Genomic DNA, 8,952 nt, shown 5'->3' on the forward strand with positions numbered 1-8,952 from the left:
GGCTGCTGTCTATGGGGTCGAAAAGAGTCAGACAGGACTGAACAACTGTCATTCACCAAACAACAAAAAATGGATGCTCCCACAGCCTGCAAGACTCCCAGAGGTTCATCCAGATCTACTTCCAGGTGATCTACCTGCTCATCATGACCCCATCCCAGAAATGAGCTCTATTTTATACATCAGTAGAGGCTTCCTTCTCACTTTTCTTCTTTATATTTCACTTGTATTTCATCCTCTGCTTTATCTTAAGGCCTAGAACAATGACAATAATTCAATATTTTTTTCACTAAATGAATAGATAAATGCCTATTTTCTTATTGGGTTTTTACTTTTTTTTTTTTAATTAAAATGGTAGAAGATATTTGTCTTTTAGGGTTATATCATTCAGGGCCAAATCAAGAGACAAACTGTACCACTAATTTGAATAGAGAAAATTAGATATAAAGAATTTTTAACTAATAAGAGGTGGTTAACAAGAATCCTCACTGGGTTCGATCCCTGGGTTGAGAAGATCCCCTGGAGGAGGGTATGGCAACCACTCCAGTATTCTTGCCTGGAGAATCCCCATGGACAGAGGAGCCTGGTGGGCTACAGTCCATGGGGTCGTAAAGAGTTGGACACAACTGAGTGACTAAGCACAACTAAAAGAGGTATAAAAAAACTGAGGCAGGGACAGGCAAGCTTCTTGGGTAAAGGGCCAGGTGGTAGATAGTTTAGGCTTTGTGGAGTAAGAGGCACAATCAAGGATATTACGTAGCTGCTTATAAAACAACACAGAAAACAAATTTCCACCATCTTTGTAATAACCGAGTACAAGCTTTGCTAATGAAGTTCTTTAATGAGAAGAATGGGATCCACTGCTTTGGGATAACATTCTGCTACTTTGGGGTTCAAATGTGAAAATCGTCCTTAGATGGAGGGGTGTGCAAATACAAGAGAGGGCTGGATTTAACCTGCAGGCTGAAGTTTGCCCTCCCTTGATCCCTGAGGGAGGAAGAAGGTAGGAGGCACTGAAAAACGGAAGAGGGGCTCCTGTGACCCAGGTTCAGACCTCTGCAGAAAGAACATAAATGCCCCAGGCTACACAGTCGTTCAGGAACAAAGAAATATGTCAGGGTACATGGGCTGTCCCTAGATCACACACGCAAAGTCAGGGAGTTGCTACCACGAAAAACTGGCAAAGCTGGGAAAAGTCCCTCCAGCTCCGTTTATGGTGTCCCTCCAGCGCCTTCTACTGGCAGAGACTAACAAGACAGCTGGCAAAGGAGACTTGTTTATAGGGTCAATTCTCAAAGAGCAAAGAAGATGCTTGGAGCTAAGAGGCAGTCATTTGATAACTGCACAGGAGATAGTAATAGACAGTGTTGCACATATTTTTTTCCCAATCTGTTTCTTACCTTTAAAAATATTTTTTTGTTGTTGTTTCAAAGGTAAGGAGTTCCCTGGTGGTCCAGTGGCTAAGACTCCTTGCTCCCAATGCAGGGGGCCTGGGTTTGATCCCTGATTTGGAACTAGATCCCACCTGCCACAACTAAGAGTTCTTGGATGCAACTAAAGATCCCGCACGCCATAACAAAGATCAGAGATCCCAAGTGGTGCAACTAAGACCAGGTGCAGCCAAATGTCGACTTAAAAAATGCACAATGTCAGAGTTGCAGGTTAAGTTTTATTTGGGGCAAAAAGAGGATTGCAGCCCAGGAGACAGCATCTCGGATAGCTCTGAGAAACTGCTCCAAAGAGGCAGGAGGAAAAGGGGAGTATATATATGATTTTTGCTGAAGGGGGAATACATGCAATCAAGCACATATTTTTCCAGAATGTTTCTACTAGTCTCATGAAGCTTTTGCCAGTCAAGAGAAACAGTCATCACCATGAAGGATTTAAGTACTTTTCTAGATATGGGACGGAAAAGCATCTGCCCACAATGCGGGAGACCTGGTTTCAATCCCTGGGTTGGGAAGATCCCCTGGAGAAGGAAATGGCAACCCACTCCAGTATTCTTGCCTAGAAAATTCCATGGATGGAGGAGCCTGGTGGCTACAGTCCTTGGGGTAACAAAGGGTCGGATACGACTGAGCGACATCACGACTTCACGATGACTAGATATGGGAAGATGCAAGAATTAGGCTTATCAGTTCGGCTCCTGATAATATCTAACTATCTGAAGACCTATCCTGCTAGTTTCCCCATCCCCACACCAGCACAGAGTGCCTCATTTCTGTTCTCCACCCTGAACTCCTTTCAGAGCATGTTAAAGGTCAGCAGCCGCAGCAAAACAGGATTTACTCCTTATAGAGGTAGATGGCAAGTGCCCACAGCAAGTGCCAATTTGTAGTTGACACAAATAAATAAAAATTAAAAAAAATATTGATCTGTTAAAAACAACAACAAACCAGTGACCCAAATGATAATCTTTCATGCTCAAGGAAATGGAGTCAGAAGAAACTCTGGTAAGAGGATTCATTTTTACTTCCTTCTCTGGAAGAAAATGGTATTTGGATTCTTTTTTACTTTTAATGATAGACTAGGATTAGTTAGTTCTAGCACCCTGATCACTAAAGAATAAATATTTTGATTAGAAACTAAAAGTTGATATAAGGAGTAAATCCTTCAGCATTGATTTCTTAAAATCTATATTCTTAACATAGTGTACCAGTCTTTCAAAAGTTTATTCCAACCCATTTCTTCTTTTGTACTCTAAAACATCTTCATTATGTTGTTTGATGAGATAGATTCACAAGAAAACAGAGATGCCCAAGGTCGATCCAACTTTCAGCCAATCAGGTCTGCCATGTGGATACTCCCGGATGAAGACCTTGCTGACTCAGGTGCCTGGCTGGGTTTCAGCTTTGAGAAAGGGACACAGCAACATGGATGGTATCATCTTGCTGGCTTACATCTATATCTTGAAACCAACTGGGTTTTATATTTGATATATTTGAACAGGGTCAGAGGTGGGGATCTAATTTTATATTCTTTGAAGTGTTGTTGCAGGAATGGGACCCCTTCTAGGGCCTGAGGTTGGGCTCTTGAATAACACTCAGAAATGAATTGTCTGAGCTGACAAAGCAAGAGACTTTACTGGGATGGGGCACCTGGGTGGTGAGCAGGAAGGTCAGGAAACCCAGGAGGACTGCTGTGCCACATGGTTCACAGTCTCGGGTTTCTGTGGTGATGGGATGAGTTTCTGAATTGTCTCTGGCCAATCACTTCCTCAGGGTCCTTCCTGGTAGCATGTGGTTCACTCAGCCAAGATGGAATCCAGAGAGAAGGATCCTCTGGAGGGAGGATGGTGAAATATATGGACTGGAGTCTCCTCTGTCCTCTGACCTTTCCCAACCTTCCGGTTGGTGGTAGCTTGTTAGTTCCAGGTTTCTTACTGGGACCTCCTGTTATAAAATAGCTCACGTAAGTGACTACTATCTTGCCTGACCGGGGATGGCTGTTTCAGTTAGTGTCTCCCCTAACAGTATGGCCAATGAATTGCTTCAATACCATGTAATCCAGTCTTTCCAATGGATCCAAATCATTTAATATCTGGGGCCCAAATCCCGTGCATTAGTAACAACCGCCAAGGATAGCTTCATCCCACAAGTCCCACTCTTGGGCGCTGTGTTTGTCAGGATGCTTCTTCTCTCTACTGGACCTTCTCCTCTCCTTCCTGGTGTCCCAATCATGGGTGCTGTTCTTTCTGTGTTTGGACTTCTCTGTGTTGCCTGGCTCCACCTTGGCCTTCCTCCTATTCTCTTTGTAGGAATCTCCATCCTCGTGGTTCTTCCTCTTCCACTCTGCCTGCTCCTCGCCACCGTGTCCTCCTTCTTCCTTTTCCCTGGATCTTCTCTTCCAGCCTCTGTCTTGATCTCTATCTTGATGGATGCTGGTGAGGTACTCTGAGATGCAGCTAGCCTCATCTTTGTGTTGTGTGGCGTGGGGACCAGTGGTCATTCCTTGCACAGGAGGCCTTGGAAACCACCAGTTATTGAAGAAATGGTCGTGTTTTTTCTGACAGTGACTAACAGGTTCCAGTCTTTGTCTGAAGTGATGACTACTGGACAGTGGGGACGAGTGGCTTTCCACTGTTTTCAGCCTTTTGGAGGAACCACAGGACTTGTGGGGCTGCCTGAAGGGGAAGCCCTGCTCCAGAACTGGAGGTCTGGGTGCTGTGTGGTCACTTTCTCTGTATGCAGAGTCTTCTGTCCCCTTTCTAAAGCAAACCTCTGGCTTTAATCCTCTGGCTCTCTGCTTTCTGATGTAATCCTGAAGTTCATGTTGAAAAGAGTCACAGGTCTTAGAATTTTCCATTATACTGACTATGGATGAATCTCTGCCAAGGAAGATGAAGAAAAACTTTCTGTTAATTGTTTTGCTATAAATGTATGCTTTTTCTTTGAAAAGATCAGGTTGTCAAATTTCTAGTGGAGATTATATTATTATAATCATGTACTATAAATACCATGTAGCTATTGGTTTTGAAAATATATGTATATTGAAAATATTTATTTTGTATATATATTTTGAAAATATTGATTTAAAAAATATATGTAGCTGTCAATACCATGTATCTCTTGATTTCCAGACAAATACCCCAATCAAAAAATGGGCAGAAGAAAGACCTTAATGGACATTTCTCCAAAGAAGACATCACACTGGTCAGAATGACCATCATTTAAAAGTTTATGGATAACAAATTCTGGCAAGGATGTGAAGAAAAGGAAATCCTCTGACACTGTTGTTGAGAGTGTAGTTGATGCAGCCACTAGGCAATGCAGTATGGAGGGTCCTCAGAAAACTAAAAGTAGAATTACCGTATGATCCTGCAATCCCACTCCTGGTCATATCCTGGACAAAACTGTCATTCAAAAAGATGCAGGCATCCCTCTGTTCCTAGCAGCACTATTTGCAATAGCCAAGACATGGAAACAACTTAACTGTCCATCAGCAGATGAGTGGAAAAAGAAGCTGTCTATATATATACAATGAAACACTGCTCATCCATTAAAAAGAACAAAATAATGCCATTTGCAGCAATATGGATGCAGCTAGAAATTATCATAGTAAGTGAAGTAAGTCATGAAAGAGAAAGACAAATACTGTATGATATCACTTATATGTGAAACCTAAAGTATGGCACCAACGAACCTAGGTACAAAACAGAAATGGACCTATAGACATAGAGATCAGACTTGTGGCTGCCAGGGCGAGATGGGGAGGGAGAGGGATGGACTGGGAGTTTGGGGTTGGTAGATGCACACTATGGCATTTAGAATGAATAAACAACAAACTCCTACTGTACAGCGTGAGGAACTATATCCAGTCTCCTGGGATAAACCATAATGGCAACGAATATTAAAAAATGAAATGTTATTAAATGAAAGAGACTGAGAATCTTGTTGTAAAGCATCCTTCAGAAAGATGTTTTATCTCTATGTATTTCTATATACATCTCTTTACTATATCACAAACACAAAAACAGTATTAATATATTTACATATATGTATCAGACCAAAAATTAATTTTTCCCTACAAAATTATATTTATTAGGAAAATACTAGTAGACACTATATAAAAGAACACAAGGTGTTTAAGAGAAGATGGCAACCACTCCAATAGCTGAGTGCTACTGCTTTCTCTTAATAACATCTCTGGAATGGAGAAAAAAGGAGGATGAGTGGTTTGTAGATAGACCTGACTACCCTGGAAATATTTGGTAGGCAGAAGGCAGAAACCTAAAAATCACAGCCCTAGATATGGGAAAATGGCTAATATTTTTGTCTGTGGTGACCCCTCCTCTTATACTTAAAAGTTAATTCTTAAAGGGTTTGTACTAAAGCAGAGAGCATAACTTTAGTGGGAGAAATTTCCATCAGAAGAAACTTTACTAGGCTTCTATGACCTAAAGATGAATATTAAACAGTAATTGAAACGCTGGAAATATTATTATTAAGTGTACTGTGTTTGATTTTTATAACTGCAATCCATGATTCTAGTGGTAGAAATGGCAGTCAGTCCAGCTTCAAACAATATCACACCCAAAACACAGATTTGTCAAGTTTTGGTAATGGTAATGAACTTTTAAGTATTGTTTTCTGAAGCCAAACACTTTCTTATACACAAAAATAGGCATGTCCATTGATAACTGCATAATCAGTATTATCTGTAAGATAGACAAATGTGAAAAAACTTCATCTACTTTTTAGTCAAATCCTAATCATGATAATTTTTGTTTCCCTTATATATTTCTCAAATATATTTACATTTTAAAACTAATTTGTCTTAATATTTTGCTTTATATTTTGGGATCAGGTTAAAGTTCTATGGGTCCCATGAATGTTATCTGCCCTCTTGATTGGCTTTTACTCCTGAACTACTAGTCAAAATAGTAAATGGTCTTTTAAGCTTCAAAAGTCAACATAAAACTCATTTGCCATAAAAATCAATGTTTAAATGCTCCCTGTTTCTGTAAACTCCTTGAAAAAATTTTAAGGTCATCAATATGATGTGTTTCCCTGAAACTGCCCATGAAATTTGTTTTCTTACTGGAGTTGTTTTCTTTCTTTCTGTAAACCTAAAAAAGTAGAAGTTTTGTTTTATGCATTTTGGCAACCTGGAATGACCAGTTCCAAGGATGATTTGGCTTGTAATGATAATCTCTGCTTTCTTGGGTTTGGAGAACATAATTGTATTATTTATCTAGTTATTTGCTTTTCTAGTTGTTCAAAGTATTGGCTATTTTTATAAAATTCTTTAGAAGTTTCTTCAGTAGTGATTAGAAATAGATTTTTTTGCACTATTAAAGTACGTTTATTATGTAAAATAAAAAAAAATGAAATGTATATATGTGTAAAACTGAATCACTTTGCTGTATAGCAGAGACTGTCACAACACTGGAAATCACTTATACATCAATAAAAACATATGTGGTTTTGACATAGACTGAGAATCATAAAATATAATGGACTAAGAAAATGTGTCCTAAAACACTGTGTAAATTTGAGGATCTGGGAATATATCGTTAAAAAGATTATTTATTTACTTTTGGATGTGCTGTGTCTTTGTTGCTGTATGGGCTTTCTCTAGTTGCAGCGAGCGGGGGCTGCTATTCGTTGTGGTGCTCGGGCTTCTCACTGCAGTGGTTTCTCTTGTTGTGGAGCAAGGGCTCTCGGGTGCTCGAGCTTTAGTAATGGAGGCACTTGGGCTCAGTATTTGCAGCTCCTGGGCTCTAGAGCGCAGGCTCAGTAGTTGTGGTACACAGGCTTAGTTGCTCTGAGGCATGTGGGACCTTCCCAGACCAGGGGTTGAACCCATATCTCCTGCATTGACAGGTGGATTCTTTACCACTGAGCCACCAGGGAAGCCCTGGGAATATATCATTAATGTCTAAAATTTATCAGTGGTTATCACTAGGTTCAGGGATTATAGATGATTTCAGTTTTACTTACTTGTACTTTGTGTTTTTTGCCATAAATAACACTACTTGTATAATAAAAAAAAGAAAGTCGAGTCATTTTAAGAAAGCAGAGAGAACATCAGGCAAACAAATTATTCATAAATTCTACAAAAACAGAACTGGCTAGTCCTTGTATTATGTGCCAAGAAAGAGATAAAAGAGATCTTCAAACATGTTCTCACATACGCACACACACACGCACACACACACAGACACGTGTGTGTGTTTTAATCTCATAGGTGGGGTAAAAGAACAGAGAAAGATTCTACTTATTGTGATAAAGTCTAGACCTGTTCTTCTTCTTCTCTTTTTTTAACAAATGAGAAACTGAGTTAGAGTTTAAATAACTTACTTAAGGTCACACAGCCAGAAAGTGGAAGAGCCAAAAATTGAACCAAGGCAGAGGATCCAGAGCCTGCTCACTTAACTACTCCAATATTGGTACCAACCTTCTAGGTGCTATGAGGACTAGAAGAGTGATGGGTGCAGAGACACTGGTCAGTGCCCATCAGTTATTAATATTCTCATTAGGAAGCCGAAATGATGGCTAGCAGCATTTAATGTGTTACTGGTAGTCTATTCTGAGAAATTTGTCTCTATTTTATGTTAATGTTTTGTTTTTCTAGTTAATTAAAATAAACACCTATTTGTGCTAAAAGTTAAAAAAAAAAAAGTCACAGCAGCAATATACACTGTAAAATCAAATAGTGGATTTTGGGCTTCCTAGGTGGTTCAGTGGTAAAGAATCGATCCCTGGTCTGGGAAGACCCCACGTGCCTCAGGGCAACGAAGGGCAACTAAACCTGTGTGCCACAAGTACTAAACTGGAGCTCTAAAGCCTGTGCTCTGCACCAAGAAAAGTCACTGCAATGAGATGCCAGCGCACCGCAACGAAGAGTAGCCCCCACTTACCGCAAGCAGAGAAAGCCCGAGCACAGCAGTGAAGACTCCTGGCAGCCATAAATAAAAATAAATAAAATTCCTTAAAAAAAAAAAAAACAAACCTGAGCTGATTTCTCTCTCTAGAGGTAACTACTGGCCATATTACTATTTTGGGGTGCCCATGGACTGAGGCTCGCCAGACTCCTCTGTCCATGAGATTTCCCAGGCAAGAATACTGGAGTGGGTTGCTATTTTCTTCTCCAGGAGATCTTCTCAACCCAGGGACTGAACCTGGGTCTCCCACATGCAGGCAGATTCTTCACTGTCTGAGCCACCAGGAATGCTGTATATTACTGTGTTCCTGAGGACTAAAACTCTGATCAAACAGGCAGGAGGTCAGACTGTGCATTCTGGTTTGCAACTCAGCTTTTCTTCCCAAACAATGTATTCAGATTCATTTTCTACTTCAGTGCACAAAGTTTGTACCTTATCTTTATGGGAGCTTCTTGGTGTGACAGAACAGGCATGGACCATGATTCTTTAAAAAAACAAACAGGGATTTCCCTGGTAGTCCAGTGGTTAAGAACCTGCCTTCCAATGCAGGTCTGATTCCTGGTGGTGGA

This window comes from Bison bison, unplaced genomic scaffold (genome assembly GCF_000754665.1).
Source record: "Bison bison bison isolate TAMUID 2011002044 unplaced genomic scaffold, Bison_UMD1.0 scf7180017864480, whole genome shotgun sequence".
In the NCBI taxonomy this organism is placed as follows: domain Eukaryota; kingdom Metazoa; phylum Chordata; class Mammalia; order Artiodactyla; family Bovidae; genus Bison; species Bison bison.